Consider the following 19,620-nt stretch of genomic DNA (forward strand, 5'->3'; position numbering starts at 1 on the left):
AACCACTAGGCTACCTGCCTCCTACACTCTACCACTAGGCTACCTGCCTCCTCTACACTCTAACCACTAGGCTACCTGCCTCCTCTACACTCTAACCACTAGGCGTTGGGGCGGCAGGTAGCCTCGTGGTTAGAGTGTTGGGGCGGCAGGTAGCCTAGTGGTTAGAGTGTGGCAGGTAGCCTAGTGGTTAGAGTGTGGCAGGTAGCCTAGTGGTTAGAGCATTGGGGCGGCAGGTAGCCTAGTGGTTAGAGCATTGGGGCGGCAGGTAGCCTAGCGGTTAGAGTGTAGGTGATGCAGGTAGTCTAGCGGTTAGAGTGTTGGGCCAGTATCTGAATGGTTGCAAGAACGGATCACCGAGCTGATAAGGTAAAAATCTGTTGTTCTGAACAAGGCAGTTAACCCACTGTTCCCTGGTAGGCCGTCATTGTAAATAAGAATTTGTTCTTAACTGACTTTCCTAAGTTAAATAAATAAACTCTTACACAAAAATAATATTTGTGGGAGACATTTTACGAACTCTTCAATTAAAGGCAACAAAATAAACATTCATATATGTTGTCTTCTGGCTCGTCCTTATCAAAGTTTAGTAGTTCCGTCAACAATATGACGTTCCTCCCTTCTCTTTCCTCGTTGACTTCCGGGTCTGTAACCGATAGTCTACCCCACGGTATAAACCACGGACCCGCTACGGATGGGGAGGGAGTAACAGAGTAACGTGCCCACGGTGCACCTCCTTCAATAGACAATTCTATAAATTATTATTTCACGGGTCAGAGACGGCAGCGCACTATCACACGCCCGCGCACACAGAGCGTTACCAGGGGGTCCTGTCAATCACAGAGCGAACGTGTGTGTGTGTGTGTGTGTGTGTGTGTGTGTGTGTGTGTGTGTGTGGGTACGTGTGACCAACCGGGTGTGTGTGTATTGTTGTGTATTGTTGTGAAATTGTTAGATATTACTTGTTAGATATTAATGCACTGATGGAGCTAGAAACACAAGCATTTCATTACACCGGTAATTACATCTGCTAAACATGTGTACGTGACCAATACATTTGTATTTGTATTTGACAGAACCTGGGTTTAACAAGGGTCTGAACTTGGACCTGTTGTAGACGAAACGCACCCTCTCCAAACCCGTTGGATTAGCGCCATGAGACAGAAAACCCTGAACCACTAACGACCTACATAAAGGTAACTGGTCTTATTAATAGACTAGCTTTAACTGCGCAATTCGACGCTCAAACCCACGTTCTTGCTACTCTGCATTGTTGGGTCAGAACAGCTACGACGCTCCGTGATTCTAATCTGGAACTCTCTCGGGACGAACATTCTAACTATAATTAAATTCCGTCATTTGGTGGTTTTTTAAAATTTATTTTTGACGGTGGGTTGAGATCTGGTGACTGAGGTGACCATTGGCGTATGGTTTACATGGTTTTCATCTTCCTCAAAACACCTTTCAGTGACCACGGGTTGTCCTGTACGATGGCATTCAAATCAAATCAAATGTTATTAATCACACGCGCCGAATACAACAGGTGTTTTACGGTGAAATGCCCGAACCAACAATTCAGTAAAAAAAATACGAATAAGAAATAAAAGTAACAAGTAATTAAAGAGCAGCAGTGAAATAACAATGTGGAGGCTATATACAGGAGGTACCAGTACAGAGTCAATGTGGAGGCTATATACAGGGTATTACGGTACAGAGTCAATGTGGAGGCTATATACAGGAGGTACCAGTACAGAGTCAATGTGGAGGCTATATACAGGGTATTACGGTACAGAGTCAATGTGGAGGCTATATACAGGGGGTACCAGTACAGAGTCAATGTGGAGGCTATATACAGGAGGTACCAGTACAGAGTCAATGTGGAGGCTATATACAGGGGGTACCGGTACAGAGTCAATGTGGAGGCTATATACAGGAGGTACCGGTACAGAGTCAATGTGGAGACTATATACAGGGGGTACCAGTACAGAGTCAATGTGGAGGCTATATACAGGAGGTACCAGTACAGAGTCAATGTGGAGGCTATATACAGGGGGTACCGGTACAGAGTCAATGTGGAGGCTATATACAGGAGGTACCGGTACAGAGTCAATGTGGAGGCTATATACAGGGGGTACCGGTACAGAGTCAATGTGGAGGCTATATACAGGGGGTACCGGTACAGAGTCAATGTGGAGGCTATATACAGGGGGTACTGGTACAGAGTCAATTTGGAGGCTATATACAGGGTGTTACGGTACAGAGTCAATGTGGAGGCTATATACAGGGGGTACCAGTACAGAGTCAATGTGGAGACTATATACAGGGGGTACTGGTACAGAGTCAATGTGGAGGCTATATACAGGGGGTACCGGTACAGAGTCAATGTGGAGGCTATATACAGGGGGTACCGGTACAGAGTCAATGTGGAGGCTATATACAGGGTGTACTGGTACAGAGTCAATGTGGAGGCTATATACAGGGGGTACCGGTACAGAGTCAATGTGGAGGCTATATACAGGGGGTACCAGTACAGAGTCAATGTGGAGGCTATATACAGGGGGTACCAGTACAGAGTCAATGTGGAGGCTATATACAGGGGGTACTGGTACAGAGTCAATTTGGAGGCTATATACAGGGTGTTACGGTACAGAGTCAATGTGGAGGCTATATACAGGGTGTTACGGTACAGAGTCAATGTGGAGGCTATATACAGGGGGTACCAGTACAGAGTCAATGTGGAGACTATATACAGGGGTACTGGTACAGAGTCAATGTGGAGGCTATATACAGGGGGTACTGGTACAGAGTCAATGTGGAGGCTATATACAGGGGGTACCGGTACAGAGTCAATGTGGAGGCTATATACAGGGGGGTACCGATACAGAGTCAATGTGGAGGCTATATACAGGGGGTACTGGTACAGAGTCAATGTGGAGGCTATATACAGGGGGTACTGGTACAGAGTCAATGTGGAGGCTATATACAGGGGGTACTGGTACAGAGTCAATGTGGAGGCTATATACAGGAGGTACCAGTACAGAGTCAATGTGGAGGCTATATACAGGGGGGTACTGGTACAGAGTCAATGTGGAGGCTATATACAGGGGATACCAGTACAGAGTCAATGTGGAGGCTATATACAGGGGGTACTGGTACAGAGTCAATGTGGAGGCTATATACAGGGGGTACTGGTACAGAGTCAATGTGGAGGCTATATACAGGGGGTACCAGTACAGAGTCAATGTGGAGGCTATATACAGGGGGGTACCAGTACAGAGTCAATGTGGAGGCTATATACAGGGGGGTACCTGTACAGAGTCAATGTGGAGGCTATATACAGGGTGTTACGGTACAGAGTCAATGTGGAGGCTACATACAGGGGGTACCGGTACAGAGTCAATGTGGAGGCTATATACAGGGGGTACCGGTACAGAGTCAATGTGGAGGCTATATACAGGGGGTACTGGTACAGAGTCAATGTGGAGGCTATATACAGGGGGTACCGGTACAGAGTCAATGTGGAGGCTATATACAGGGGGTACTGGTACAGAGTCAATGTGGAGGCTATATACAGGGGGTACTGGTACAGAGTCAATGTGGAGGCTATATACAGGGGGTACCGGTACAGAGTCAATGTAGAGGCTATATACAGGGGGGTACCGGTACAGAGTTAATGTGTGGGGGCACCGGTTAGTTGAGGTAATATGTACATGTAGGTAGAGTTATTAAAGTGACTATGCATAGATGACAACGACAGAGAGTAGCAGCTGCATTGAAGAAGGGGGGGGGGGGTGCAATGCAAATAGTCTGAGTAGCCATTTGATTAGGTGTTCAGGAGTCCTATGTCTTGGGGATAGAAGCTGTTCAGAAGCATTGCCATCCATAGACATAGTAGCCAAATAATGGCCTGCAACAACAGCACGACCCTAAGAATGAGGAGATGTTAATTGATTCATTAACTCAGGAGCAACCCCTGCTTTCAATATACTTTGTATCCGTCAATTACTCAAGTTACCCTCTCTGTCTATATCCTCTCTGTCGTTACCCTCTCTGTCTATATCCTCTCTGTCTCTACCCTCCCTGTCTCTACCCTCCCTGTCTATACCCTCCCTGTCTCTACCCTCCCTGTCTATACCCTCCCTGTCTATACCCTCCCTGTCTTGACCCTCCCTGTCTATACCCTCCCTGTCTCGACCCTCCCTGTCGTTACCCTCCCTGTCGTTACCCTCCCTGTCATTACCCTCCATGTCGTTACCCTCCCTGTCTATACCCTCCCTGTCTCTACCCTCCCCCTCTATACCCTCACTGTCTATACCCTCCCTGTCTATACCCTCCCTGTCTCTACCCTCCCTGTCTATACCCTCCCTGTCTCTACCCTCCCTGTCTCTACCCTCACTGTCTATACCCTCCCTGTCTATACCCTCCCTGTCTATACCCTCCCTGTCTATACCCTCCCTGTCGTTACCCTCCCTGTCTATACCCTCCCTGTCTATACCCTCCCTGTCTCTACCCTCCCTGTCTATACCCTCCCTGTCTATACCCTCTCTGTCTCTACCCTCCCTGTCTCTACCCTCACTGTCTATACCCTCCCTGTCTATACCCTCCCTGTCTATACCCTCCCTGTCTATACCCTCCCTGTCGTTACCCTCCCTGTCTATACCCTCCCTGTCTATACCCTCCCTGTCGTTACCCTCCCTGTCTATACCCTCCCTGTCTATACCCTCCCTGTCTATACCCTCCCTGTCTCTACCCTCCCTGTCTATATCCTCTCTGTCGTTACCCTCTCTGTCTATATCCTCTCTGTCTCTACCCTCCCTGTCTCTACCCTCCCTGTCTATACCCTCCCTGTCTCTATCCTCCCTGTCTATACCCTCCCTGTCTATACCCTCCCTGTCTCGACCCTCCCTGTCTATACCCTCCCTGTCTCGACCCTCCCTGTCGTTACCCTCACTGTCTCTACCCTCCCTGTCGTTACCCTCCCTGTCTTTACCCTCCATGTCGTTACCCTCCCTGTCTATACCCTCCCTGTCTCTACCCTCCCCCTCTATACCCTCACTGTCTATACCCTCCCTGTCTATACCCTCCCTGTCTCTACCCTCCCTGTCTATACCCTCCCTGTCTCTACCCTCCCTGTCTCTACCCTCACTGTCTATACCCTCCCTGTCTATACCCTCCCTGTCTATACCCTCCCTGTCGTTACCCTCCCTGTCTATACCCTCCCTGTCTATACCCTCCCTGTCGTTACCCTCCCTGTCTATACCCTTCCTGTCTATACCCTCCCTGTCTATACCCTCCCTGTCTCTACCCTCCCTGTCTATACCCTCCCTGTCTATACCCTCACTGTCTATACCCTCCCTGTCATTACCCTCCCCCTCTATACCCTCCCTCTCTATACCTTCCCTGTCTATACCCTCCCCTGTCTATACCCTCCCTGTCTATACCCTCCCTGTCTCTACCCTCCCTGTCTATACCCTCCCTGTCTATACCCTCCCTGTCTATACCCTCCCTGTCTATACCCTCCCTGTCATTACCCTCCCTGTCGTTACCCTCCCTGTCTATACCCCCCCCTGTCTATACCCTCCCTGTCTATACCCTCCCTGTCGTTACCCCTCCCTGTCGTTACCCTCCCTGTCGGTTACCCTCCCTGTCTATAACCTCCCTGTCTATAACCTCCCTGTCTATACCCTCACTGTCTATACACTCCGTCCTCTACCCTCCCTGTCTATACCCTCCCTGTCTATACCCTCCCTGTCTATACCCTCCCTGTCTATACCCTCCCTGTCGTTACCCTCCCTGTCTATACCCTCCCTGTCTATACCTTCCCTGTCGTTACCCTCCCCTCCCTGTCTCGACCCTCCCTGTCGTTACCCTCCCTGTCTATACCCTCCCTGTCTAAACCCTCCCTGTCTATAACCTCCCTGTCTATACCCTCCCTGTCTATACCCTCCCTGTCTATACCCTCCCTGTCTATACCCTCCCTGTCTATACCCTCCCTGTCATTACCCTCCCTGTCTATACCCTCCCTGTCATTACCCTCCCTTGTCTATACCCTCCCTGTCGTTACCCTCCCTCTCTATACCCTCCCTGTCTCTATCCTCCCTGTCTACACCCTCCCTGTCTATACACTCCCTGTCGTTACCCTCACTGTCTTTACCCTCCCTGTCTATACCTTCCCTGTCGTTACCCTCCCCTCCCTGTCTCGACCCTCCCTGTCGTTACCCTCCCTGTCTATACCCTCACTGTCTATACCCTCCGTCTCTACCCTCCCTGTCTTTACCCTCCCTGTCTATACCCTCCCTGTCTATACCCTCCCTGTCTATACCCTCCCTGTCTATACCCTCCCTGTCTATACCCTCCCTGTCATTACCCTCCCTGTCTATACCCTCCCAGTCTATACCCTCCCTGTCTATACCCTCCCTGTCTATACCCTCCCTGTCGTTACCCTCCCTGTCTATACCCTCCCTGTCATTACCCTCCCTCTCTATACCCTCCCTGTCTCTACCCTCCCTGTCTATACCCTCCCTGTCTATACCCTCCCTGTCGTTACCCTCCCTGTCTATACCCTCCCTGTCTTTACCCTCCCTGTCTATACCCTCCCTGTCTATACCCTCCCTGTCTATACACTCCCTGTCTATACCCTCCCTGTCGTTACCCTCCCTGTCTATACCCTCCCTGTCTATACCCTCCCTGTCTTTACCCTCCCTGTCGTTACCCTCCCCTCCTTGTCTATACCTTCCCTGTCGTTACTCTCCCCTCCCTGTCTATACCTTCCCTGTCGTTACCCTCCCCTCCCTGTCTCGACCCTCCCTGTCGATACCCTCCCTGTCTATACTCTCCCCCTCTATACCCTCCCTGTCTTTACCCTCCCTGTCGTAATTAAGTGAGAGGAAGTCGTGTAAAGAGACACACACACACACTCAGAGGAAGGCGTACACACAGGCCATCTAGGGAGGTCCGTTTCATTTAGCTCTCTGCAGAGCACCGTGGGGTTCAAAGGTTATTCAGTCACACAAATCCTATTACCTCTCCTTCTGTAGACCGGAGGCCCAGTCCTGAACCCCGACAACCAGATGAAAGCGAGAGAATGTTCTGTCGGTTTCTATACACCCCCCCCCCCCCCCCTTCGCATCCCTCTCTCACGGAAAAAAAATACAACACGTGTTATCGCGCATTACATTATCAATGAATGAAATATATTTGCATTGACGTATAGGGACGGCATCCTTTCACAATACAACATTATCCATCATGATAATCACAACTCTTACAATACATCACCGTAAAGAAACAAGAAGAGGTTGGGGGGGGGGGGGGGGGGGGTCAAAGTCAAAGTAAATAATCGATTGTTTGGCTAAATCGAAGAACTTAAAATACACGAAATAGACTATATTACGGGCTACTTTCAGTAATACGTAATGGGTTTATAACGGTGTCATGGTTGTGTAATGAATGCAGTGACGCAACGTTGTTGAGACCGGCACAAATGAATAGGCCAGTTAGAAGCGGGAGGCCTATAATAACACATCGTATTACGTGACAGGCCTAACCACGCCTGTTAAGTACAGTTAGTACCTGACGCAACGGAAGACATCACGCCCCTTTACGCGTGGCGTCGTAAATAATGAGCACCATTTTGGAATGTCTATACACGTCATAATAATGATAATGAACAAAAAAAACGGACGTTGTATCAAAATGTCACCTCAGCGGGTTTCCGGTATGGAATTGATGCGCGTGAGGTTCGATCGCCTTGTTCTTCTGTGTTGCTCGAGTTTAACATAAAAACCCACAGTTAAGACAACCCTGCTGGTTTTTATGAATATCCTGAACCAATATTAATTTAGGAGGAAGGGGGGGGGGGGGTAAACGACGGTTATACCTGGTTTCACTTAAGCTCACTATATGTCTTTAGTGGTATCAATAGAATCTAAGGGGGGTTTCTGTAAAGTTGGAATAGGTAGGCCTAGTTTTGAGTAAAAAAAAAAATGCTGATATTTATTTAGATAATCAACCGTCGTTAGAACCCAGAGAATATATATATTGATAACTATTACTAATATAACTCATCGATAACTATTGCTAATTGTTGGCGCTGTTTCCACCCCCCCCCCCCCCCCCACAAAAAAAGAAATAGATTGCAACGGAAAAAACACCTCAGACCACAAGAGAAGTAGGAACTTCGATCAGTTGTTGCAGATGTGTGTTTTTTGTTACAAGCATGCAAATTCCAGAATTTAAAATAGACTATTTTAAATGTGACAAAAAGAGCAACCCGGAAGGCAAGACAACAACACGTGCATCATTTTTGGGGGGGTTTGGCCAGTATAAATATGTCTACACTACAGGCTATGTTATAACATGCAATGGCGACACTATCAGACATTTTCACATTTTTCCCAAACATACTTAAATATATATATGATGCATAGATTAGATTAGCCGATATATATATATATATATTAAGTAACGAATCGAAAATGAACTGATGTCTGTCATCGCTAATATGTATTCCCTCTGAAACAACACAATAGGATATATACACATTTAACTGGGGGGCCTTTTGTTTAATTTTTAAACGTGTCAAACTTGTATATCCTATTTTTTTTAGGATATATTTCGACATAATTTGAAGCAAAAAAAGAATAAAGTATAATTAGGAAGAACTATTTGTAGCCTACATTCAAATGAATGATATGAAAAAGCCGAACCCGTGTCAGGGACCATGGTAATGTGTGAACACATTAAACACGGTAAGCCTTTCAGTAGATCACGCTCTGATTTAGGACGTAAATATTACAGTCGACAAAACAACAAGAGACTCAATATATCCCATGACACCAGTGAGGCGACATGGTTAAAGAGTATGTATGTGTGTGTGTGTGTGTGGCTTGCAGAGGCCCTTTCTCCACTGTTGCGTGCGTTTGTGTGTGAAGACCTTCACCCAATGAGCCTCTGTCCTCCTCGACAGACTGCTGTAGTTGATCCTGTATTGTGTACAGTGCATTGACACCATACACGTGGGTAATACTGATATAATCCCCCCCCCCCCCCGCTCTCAATGTGCGCTCATGCCCCCCCCCCTCCCTATAAAATGGAAAAATACATACGAACAGATGCATAGATTAGATTAGCCAAGTTTTAGATTAGCCGAACTAGATTAGCCACTTGTTCAGAATCCCAAAATCATGTTTAACATCTGCCAAGTCATCCTAGCAGCACACCTGTCGCAGGTCTGTCTTCTGTACGCTATAGAGTCACGCGTAAAAGACACCTACTATACACGTCATAAAATAAACAAACACACACGAATCGACGTCATAAAACAACGACTTTTATCATCTGCATAAAACACAAGTCTGAACGTTACACAACGGCCTTAAAGCAAGGCGGAATATATACCGGATGCATAAATTACTGAATTCAAGAACAGCCCCCAATGCAAACTATTAAGTAGCCTACACTGACAATACGGACTGTATCTAGAGTCTGGCTGGTTGAACGTCTCTTGGAGAATCCCTGCCTGCTATCCAAAAACATGTGCTATACGCGCCACTTAAAATATATAGGCCCCTTAACTAAAAAAAGTTCAAACGGAAATCGAGTTAAATTACTTTCAGAAAAAGTTATAGATTGAACGTCAAAACTCACCCTGTTGGAAACTTCACATTAGAGAAAACTGAGGCCAAAGCTAAAACGCATTCCTGTTTGATAATGATAATATCGTTGTGTGGTAATACTTCATCATCCGTAAGGAAGCGTCAGGTCTATGAGAGTTAGCATAGAGAGAAGCAGCCAGCGGCCCTTACCTACCTGCTCTTCCCGGCTTCAACACATGACCCTCGGCCTCTACTTCCATTCTGCTCCCGTTGGGCTTGGAGCTGGGCGGGGGAAGCGATGGATGTGTGGGGGGTGATGGGGGGTGTTGGGAGGGGGGGGGGGGGGAGAAAGAACAAAAAACTTTTCTCTAACGCTTCCCCTCTTCCTCCTCTCTCCCTCCTCACACACTTTTTTTTCCCCTTTCTCTCTTTTCTCTCTCTCGCAACAGTACTTTTTGGTGAGTTGTATAAAGGGGTGAAATAATTCGACCCTTCCGCTCCCTATTGCGACACTGCACAGGGCGCAGTGATCTGAGACTAAACACTTTAGGTGGAAAGGCCTTGGAGGGGAGCGTGAAATGATCACACCGAGAGGGAGTCAAAAGAGCCGCGCTCTCAATGTGCGCTCATGTCCCCCCCTCCCCCCCCCCCTCTCTCTCTTTCACTCTCTCTCTCTTTCCTACACACGCACGAACGCACAACGAGACACACAATGGTATCAATATATACACACACACACACTGGCACGTCACACGCACACACGTGCACCTGCAAGGCTGTGGTCCCCGCGCGCTTGCGCATCTGTCACGGAGTTCCACTTTACCAAACTACCCCCCCCCCATCTCTCTCTCTCTCTCTCTCTCACCAGCTTTCCCCATGATACTCTCTCTATCCAACGGCCAACGAACATGACGTTAAACACGACTCGTCGTTGAGTCGACTGCTTGTAGTAATGGCACAGACGAATGAATGACGGCAACAACTGTCTGTCATCCGGATCCTGCGCTCTTAGGAAAAAAAAGAACCGATCAGCGGCGCTGATCCTAGATCGGTACCTATAGGGGGGGAAACTTCTAGCTCTTCTCAGCGTCATCACCCACCTGTTGTTGTTAAAGCACGACAACTTTTGAGCCTCGATCCCCTTTGAGACTGTCGCCTAGTGGTTTATAAATACCTCTGACTACCTCTGACTACCGCTGACTACCTCTGACTACGTTATAGTGTTCTGATCTACAGGCACCGTGTGTGTGTGTGTGTGTGTGTGTGTGTGTGTGTGTGTGTGTGTGTGTGTGTGTGTGTGTGTGTGTGTGTGTGTGTGTGTGTGTGTGTGTGTGTGTGTGTGTGTGTGTTTATTAGGTGTATAGACTGTACCCTGTGTTAACGTGCTGGTTAGTTTGACTTTGAACTGAAGCCCGGTCCATGTCAGGAGAGGAAGAACTCAACGTATTATTAGGTATGTAAATCAACCATGACTTGGCCTTAGAGCAGCAACGAGAGAGTAGGGGGGTTTCTCTGTCTCTCTCTCTGTCTCTCTCTCTGTCTTTCTCTCTTTCTCTCTGTCTCTCCCTCTCTGTCTGTCTCTCTCTTTCTCTCTTTCTCTCTCTCTCTCTCCTCTCTCTCTCTCTCTCTCTCTCTCTCTCTCTCTCTCTCTCTCTCTGTCTCTCTCTCTCTCTCTGTCTCTCTCTCTCTCTCTCTCTCTCTCTGGAAAACATCATCAGAGCGCTGGTCGGTTGGTAGTTCGGGTCCCAGGGTTCACGAGCGACACAGAGACAATTGAGTGCAGAACAAAGCGTTGAGACAGCGACCAAATTTTACTCGCCTTGTCTCGCTCTGCTCCCCCTCCGCGACCCTGACCCTTCTGCCTCCCGCGACAACGGGGCGGGCAAAACAAAACAACACATAAATAGCGACGTTTTGTCTTTTTCTATTTATTTGTATTCATAGTGACGTTTAAGAAGCCATTCACCGGAGCGTAATACGAAAGAAAAGATATTGACTTGATGTCATTGTGACGTCGTTTCCTTGTCGTAAATACCATTGTAAAAATAAAAAAAAACACCTTGTAAAATATAGTTTTTTTGTTGTTGTTCTTGTTTCAATATCAATTATTCATTCAATCAATAATTGTAAATCATTTAAATCAATAATCAAAATGAGTAATATTGTGACTGAGATGTGTGCATCGTGTTATACCAGACAGTTAAAACCTCTCTAAGGTTGTTTAAACACCTTGCATGGATATTTTATAAAATACATAAAGAAGCATTTAAACACAATATTCAATTCACTCTTACACAATATGCCCATAAACTCAGAATCCTCCATTGGTGTCTTTGGCTCTGAAGTGACCTCTATTGGAGTTGTCTCCCTGAACAGAACAACATTTAAAACAACCGTTATTCGGCCTACAAAAACAGACAGGAGTTTGTGAAGTGCAAACCAACCGTCCGTTTCTTTCTCCGTCTAGTTTAAGAGAGGAAGATCATTTACGTTTATGATTTTATAGCGATGTCATTTCTACTTCTCGACATAACAAAGCGCATGTTTATTTTATTTATTCATTTTACCTTTATTTAACTAGGCAAGTCAGTTAAAGAACAAATTCTTATTTTCAATGGCGGCCTAGGAACAGTGGGGTTAACTGTCGTAGGATATAGCAGAAAGGACTAAAAAGGGGGGGGGACATATAAAATATCTTCGATTAAAATAATACACGCCCTAAAAACCCAATGCGTCAAAGTTGGAAAATATACTGAGTATATTATTTTGTGAGAAAGAAAATATTTGATGATAAAAGTCGGGTCTTAACAGCCTTATTAAAACGGTTTTTACAGCGTTTGAATATTTTCTCTCTCTGCAGGCCACACATATTAGTCAATTCTTATAGGCCTTTATCCGAAAAACATCCTAGGGATTTATTTTCAAACCATGAAAACATATAAGTGGTAATGTGTTAATAACTATTATTATTACCTATTCATTATTATTAATTATGACTATTATTATAGGGGTATATTTCGTTTTTGTTGCAATGATTTCGGATAACGAAACATGAAACAATTTCCTCTATAGTAAATAAATATATAATACACATATCGTTTTTTTTTTAATCAAACGCTACAACGAGACAATAACTGAGTTTGCATCCAATTTTTTTATCATGTTCCTTCTGGGAGAAAGATCCTAAAATAAAATACTATTGGTGAGAGTAATATCAATAACTGATCTGAATTTATAACATATTTTAACGTCATATAATCATCGTCCCGATACATTCACGTTTGTCTTGATCGATCAAATCAAATTGTATTTATGACGTGCGCCGAATACGATATCCCACCAACAGGACCTTACAGTGAAATGCGTCCTTTACAAGTCCTTAAACCAACAATGCGGTTTTAAGAAAAATACCTAAAGAAATAAACAAAAGTAATAAATAATTAAAGTGCAGCATTAAAATAACAATAGTGAGGTTTATGTAAAGGGGGGTGCTGGATATCCACTGCACATTTGCTGTCGCAGTGTAATTTAGGCCTATTTTGGATCCAAAACAGTCGCCTACAGTAGCTATATCACATAAAGATAAAACCCCTTTGTTAATGTATTTAATGTAGGCCTGCATATCATTCTACTTCATTAATGTAGGCCTGCATATCATTCTACTTCATTAATGTATTTAATGTAGGCCCTGCATATCATTCTACTTCATTAATGTATTTAATGTAGGCCCTGCATATCATTCTACTTCATTAATGTATTTAATGTAGGCCCTGCATATCATTCTACTTCATTAATGTATTTAATGTAGGCCTGCATATCATTCTACTTCATTAATGTATTTAATGTAGGCCTGCATATCATTCTACTTCATTAATGTAGGCCTGCATATCATTCTACTTCATTAATGTATTTAATGTAGGCCCTGCATATCATTCTACTTCATTAATGTATTTAATGTAGGCCCTGCATATCATTCTACTTCATTAATGTATTTAATGTAGGCCCTGCATATCATTCTACTTCATTAATGTATTTAATGTAGGCCTGCATATCATTCTACTTCATTAATGTAGGCCTGCATATCATACTACTTCATTCATGTATTTAATGTAGGCCTGCATATCATTCTACTTCATCAGGAACCACCTTTAGCCAGTAAATTCGCATTAGGTTGGGTGATATTAATTATTATTATTATTATTATTATTATTATTGTTTGTTGGTTTTCCTTTTATTTATCTGGTTAATGAATGTGATTAGAGCGAGGCGGGGGGTTGGGGTGCAAAGGGATATTGTTTCTGTGACCCCCCCCCCCCCCCCCCCGGTCTGACCGAGCGGAACCGGAAAGAATCGCATTAAGAGCGCGAGACAGAAGAACTAAAGGAACAATTAGAAGAGAAACGTAAACAAAATGCATACTTTGTTTTGTTTGTGGGTCTTTCGTCTCTGCGGCTTTCATCCAGCCGCCGGTCCTCAATATAAAGCGTCACCGAGGTTTCAAAGGGGAAGTCTACACGTGTTTTCGGTCCCTACATTAACTTGCTAATGCAGCGCAATCATATCCTCAAACTGAGACAAGCCGAGCGGCAATGTACTCAATGCATTTGTTGTGGTCGACAAAAACATCACTTACACACTTTAAACATATCGACTAATATTAATATATATATATTATATATCATATAGGGTAATACTGTCTGAACCGTCTTTTTTGTCGGGATGTGAGGCCCAAATTGGAAGCCATTGTAATTTACAGAAGATGAAACACTATCTCTCTCTCTCACACACACACACACACACACATACAGGCGCCTTCAGAGAGGATTCATAACCCTCGATTTATTCCACATTTCGTTGTGTTACGACCTGAATTCAAAATTATATTGACTTTAAAAAATAAAAAAAAGTATATATTTTTTACATCTACACACAATACCCCAATAATCACATCACAATACCCCAATAATGACATCACAATACCCCCCCATAATGACATCACAATACCCCCCCATAATGACATCACAATACCCCCCCATAATGACAAATGTATTGAAAATGAAATACAGAAGATATCGTATTTACAGCTGTTATTCACAGCCCCCGAGTCAATATGTTGTAGAAGCATCTTTGGCAGCGATTACAGCTGTTATTCACAGCCCCCGAGTCAATATGTTGTAGAAGCTCCTTTGGCAGCTATTACAGCTGTTATTTACAGCCCCCGAGTCAATATGTTGTAGAAGCACCTTTGGCAGCGATTACAGCTGTTATTTACAGCCCCCGAGTCAATATGTTGTAGAAGCACCTTTGGCAGCGATTACAGCTGTTATTTACAGCCCCCGAGTCAATATGTTGTAGAAGCACCTTTGGCAGCGATTACAGCTGTTATTTACAGCCCCCGAGTCAATATGTTGTAGAAGCACCTTTGGCAGCGATTACAGCTGTTATTCACAGCCCCCGAGTCAATATGTTGTAGAAGCACCTTTGGCAGCGATTACAGCTGTTATTCACAGCCCCCGAGTCAATATGTTGTAGAAGCACCTTTGGCAGCGATTACAGCTGTTATTCACAGCCCCCGAGTCAATATGTTGTAGAAGCACCTTTGGCAGCGATTACAGCTGTTATTCACAGCCCCCGAGTCAATATGTTGTAGAAGCACCTTTGGCAGCGATTACAGCTGTTATTCACAGCCCCCGAGTCAATATGTTGTAGAAGCACCTTTGGCAGCGATTACAGCTGTTATTCACAGCCCCCGAGTCAATATGTTGTAGAAGCACCTTTGGCAGCGATTACAGCTGTTATTCACAGCCCCCGAGTCAATATGTTGTAGAAGCACCTTTGGCAGCGATTACAGCTGTTATTTACAGCCCCCGAGTCAATATGTTGTAGAAGCACCTTTGGCAGCGATTACAGCTGTTATTCACAGCCCCCGAGTCAATATGTTGTAGAAGCACCTTTGGCAGCGATTACAGCTGTTATTCACAGCCCCCGAGTCAATATGTTGTAGAAGCACCTTTGGCAGCGATTACATCTGTTATTCACAGCCCCCGAGTCAATATGTTGTAGAAGCACCTTTGGCAGCGATTACAGCTGTTATTTACAGCCCCCGAGTCAATATGTTGTAGAAGCACCTTTGGCAGCGATTACAGCTGTTATTCACAGCCCCCGAGTCAATATGTTGTAGAAGCACCTTTGGCAGCGATTACAGCTGTTATTTACAGCCCCCGAGTCAATATGTTGTAGAAGCACCTTTGGCAGCGATTACAGCTGTTATTTACAGCCCCCGAGTCAATATGTTGTAGAAGCACCTTTGGCAGCGATTACAGCTGTTGAGTCTTTCTGGATAAATATCTAAGAGCTTTGCAAGCGTGGATTATTCTTATTAAAATTCTTCAAGCTCTGTCAAGTTTGTTGTTGATCATCGCTAGACAGCCGTTTCCAAGTCTTGCCATAGATTTTCAAGCCCGATTTAAGTAAAAACTGTAACTAGGCAACTCAAGAACATTCCATGTCTTCTTGGTTAGCAACTCCAGTGTAGATTTGACCTTGTTTTTGAGGTAACTGTCCTGCTGAAAGGTGAATTCCTCTCTCAGTGTCTGATGAAAAAAGCAGACTGAACCAGGTTTTCCTCTAGGATTTTGCCTGTTCTTAGCTCTGTTCTGTTTATTTTCATCCTGAAAAACTCGCAAGTATTTGCTGATGACAAGCATACCCATACCATGAAGCAGCCACCACCATGCTGGAAAATAAGGAGGCAGTTACACAGTGATGTGTTGTCCCCCAGTAGACCAGCCTATATCTCCCAGTAGACCAGCCTATATCCCCCAGTAGACCAGCCCATATCCCCCTGTAGACCAGCCTATATCCCCCGGTAGACCAGCCTATATCCCCCAGTAGACCAGCCTATATCCCCCAGTAGACCAGCCCAACAGGGGTCTATCTCAGCCACAGCTCCACAGTCGGCTAGCACAGGAAGTCCCCCAGTAGACCAGCCTATATCCCCCAGTAGACCAGCCTATATCCCCCAGTAGACCAGCCTATATCCCCCAGTAGACCAGCCCAACAGGGGTCTATCTCAGCCACAGCTCCACAGTCGGCTAGCACAGGAAGTCCCCCAGTAGACCAGCCTATATTCCCCAGTAGACCAGCCCAACAGGGGTCTATCTCAGCCACAGCTCCACAGTCGGCTAGCACAGGAAGTCCCCCAGTAGACCAGCCTATATCCCCCAGTAGACCAGCCTATATCCCCCAGTAGACCAGCCTATATCCCCCAGTAGACCAGCCCAACAGGGGTCTATCTCAGCCACAGCTCCACAGTCGGCTAGCACAGGAAGTCCCCCAGTAGACCAGCCTATATCCCCCAGTAGACCAGCCCAACAGGGGTCTATCTCAGCCACAGCTCCACAGTCGGCTAGCACAGGAAGTCCCCCAGTAGACCAGCCTATATCCCCCAGTAGACCAGCCTATATCCCCCAGTAGACCAGCCTATATCCCCCAGTAGACCAGCCCAACAGGGGTCTATCTCAGCCACAGCTCCACAGTCGGCTAGCACAGGAAGTCTGGCCACTAGATTGAAAAGTGAGGAACGTTATTTATCCATGACACGTTTTGTGACACCACTCCGCACCGGGTCTATTTGTATGTAAAGGTAAACATCTTGCCGTGACCATTCGACAAGAGAGGACAAGGGTCTCCCGTGACTGGCTTTATACTCATGAGACACACACACAGAGACACACACACACTCCTGTCAATGTGGTTTTACTCACAGGAGACTAGAAGTGTTGTGCAGGCATTGTGTGTGTGCGTGTGTGTGTGTGTGTGTGTGTGTGTGTGTGTGTGTGTGTGTGTGTGTGTGTGTGTGTGTGTGTGTGTGTGTGTGTGACGGACGAGCGGGCAAAGATCGCACAATACACAGACAACAAAGAATGGTCCTCAGTCTGGAGACCAAATAATGGTCCTCAGTCTGGAGACCAAAGAATGGTCCTCAGTCTGGAGACCAAAGAATGGTCCTCAGTCTAGAGACCAAAGAATGGTCCTCAGTCTGGAGACCAAAGAATGGTCCTCAGTCTAGAGACCATAGAATGGTCCTCAGTCTAGAGACCAAAGAATGGTCATCAGTCTAGAGACCAAAGAATGGTCCTCAGTCTAGAGACCAAAGAATAGTCCTCAGTCTAGAGACCAAAGAATGGTCCTCAGTCTAGAGACCAAAGAATGGTCCTCAGTCTAGAGACCAAAGAATGGTCCTCAGTCTAGAGACCAAAGAATGGTCCTCAGTCTAGAGACCAAAGAATGGTCCTCAGTCTAGAGACCAAAGAATGGTCCTCAGTCTAGAGACCAAAGAATGGTCCTCAGTCTAGAGACCAAAGAATGGTCCTCAGTCTAGAGACCAAAGAATGGTCCTCAGTCTAGAGACCAAAGAATGGTCCTCAGTCTAGAGACCAAAGAATGGTCCTCAGTCTAGAGACCAAAGAATGGTCCTCAGTCTAGAGACCAAAGAATGGTCCTCAGTCTAGAGACCAAAGAATGTCCTCAGTCTAGAGACCAAAGAATGGTCCTCAGTCTAGAGACCAAAGAATGGTCCTCAGTCTAGAGACCAAAGAATGTCCTCAGTCTAGAGACCAAAGAATGGTCCTCAGTCTAGAGACCAAAGAATGGTCCTCAGTCTAGAGACCAAAGAATGGTCCTCAGTCTAGAGACCAAAGAATGGTCCTCAGTGTAGAGACTAAAGAATAGTCCTCAGTCTAGAGACTATAGAATGGCCCTCAGTCTAGAGACCAAAGCATGGCCCTCAGTCTAGAGACCAAAGCATTGTCCTCAGTCTAGAGGCCTCAGTCCTTAGTCTAGAGACCATTGAATGGTCCTCAGTCTAGAGACCAAAGAATTGTTCTCAGTCTAGAGACCAAAGAATGGTCCTCAGTCTAGAGACCTCAGTCCTCAGTCTAGAGATAATAGAATGGTCCTCAGTCTAGAGACCAAAGAATGATCCTCAGTCCACAGCCCAAAGAATGGTCCTCAGTCTAGAGACCAAAGAATGGTCCTCAGTCTAGAGACCATAGAATAGTCCTCAGTCTAGAGACCAAAGAATGGTCCTCAGTCTAGAGACCAAAGAATGGTCCTCAGTCTAGAGACCTCCGTCCACAGTCTAGAGACCAAAGAATGGTCCTCAGTCTAGAGATCAAAGAATGATCCTCAGTCTAGAGACCATGGAATGGTCCTCAGTCTAGAGACCAAAGAATGGCCCTCAGTCTAGAGACCAAATAATGGTCCTCAGTCTAGAGACCAAAGAATGATCCTCAGTCTAGAGACCAAAGAATGGTCCTCAGTCTAGAGACCAAAGAATGGTCCTCAGTCTAGAGACCAAAGAATGGTCCTCAGTCTAGAGACCAAAGAATGGTCCTCAGTCTAGAGACCATTGAATGGTCCTCAGTCTAGAGACCAAAGAATGGTCCTCAGTCTAGAGACCAAAGAATGGTCCTCAGTCTAGAGACCAAAGAATGGTCCTCAGTCTAGAGACCATTGAATGGTCCTCAGTCTAGAGACCAAAGAATGGTCCTCAGTCTAGAGACTATAGAATGGCCCTCAGTCTAGAGACCAAAGCATGGTCCTCAGTCTAGAGACCTCAGTCCTCAGTCTAGAGACCATTGAATGGTCCTCAGTCTAGAGACCAAAGAATGGTCCTCAGTCTAGAGACCAAAGAATGGTCCTCAGTCTAGAGACCAAAGAATGGTCCTCAGTCCACAGCCCAAAGAATGGTCCTCAGTCTAGAGACCATAGAATAGTCCTCAGTCTAGAGACCAAAGAATGGTCCTCAGTCTAGAGACCAAAGAATGGTCCTCAGTCTAGAGACCTCCGTCCACAGTCTAGAGACCAAAGAATGGTCCTCAGTCTAGAGACCAAAGAATGATCCTCAGTCTAGAGACCATGGAATGGTCCTCAGTCTAGAGACCAAAGAATGGCCCTCAGTCTAGAGACCAAAGAATGGCCCTCAGTCTAGAGACCAAAGAATGGTTCTCAGTCTAGAGACCAA

General features: G+C 45.7%; 1 protein-coding gene across 1 annotated transcript in view; it reads left to right on the forward strand.

Moving 5' to 3' along the window:
* The first annotated feature begins 10,953 nt into the window (after positions 1–10,953).
* zcchc7 (zinc finger, CCHC domain containing 7) overlaps positions 10,954–19,620 on the forward strand; it is a 122,488-nt gene continuing 113,821 nt past the window's right edge. The window contains exon 1 of the transcript XR_004206932.1: positions 10,954–11,046. The gene's annotated coding sequence lies outside the window, so the exon portion shown is untranslated. The remainder of the gene's footprint in view (positions 11,047–19,620) is intronic.

This window comes from Oncorhynchus kisutch, unplaced genomic scaffold, assembly GCF_002021735.2.
Source record: "Oncorhynchus kisutch isolate 150728-3 unplaced genomic scaffold, Okis_V2 Okis07a-Okis12b_hom, whole genome shotgun sequence".
Lineage (NCBI taxonomy): Eukaryota > Metazoa > Chordata > Actinopteri > Salmoniformes > Salmonidae > Oncorhynchus > Oncorhynchus kisutch.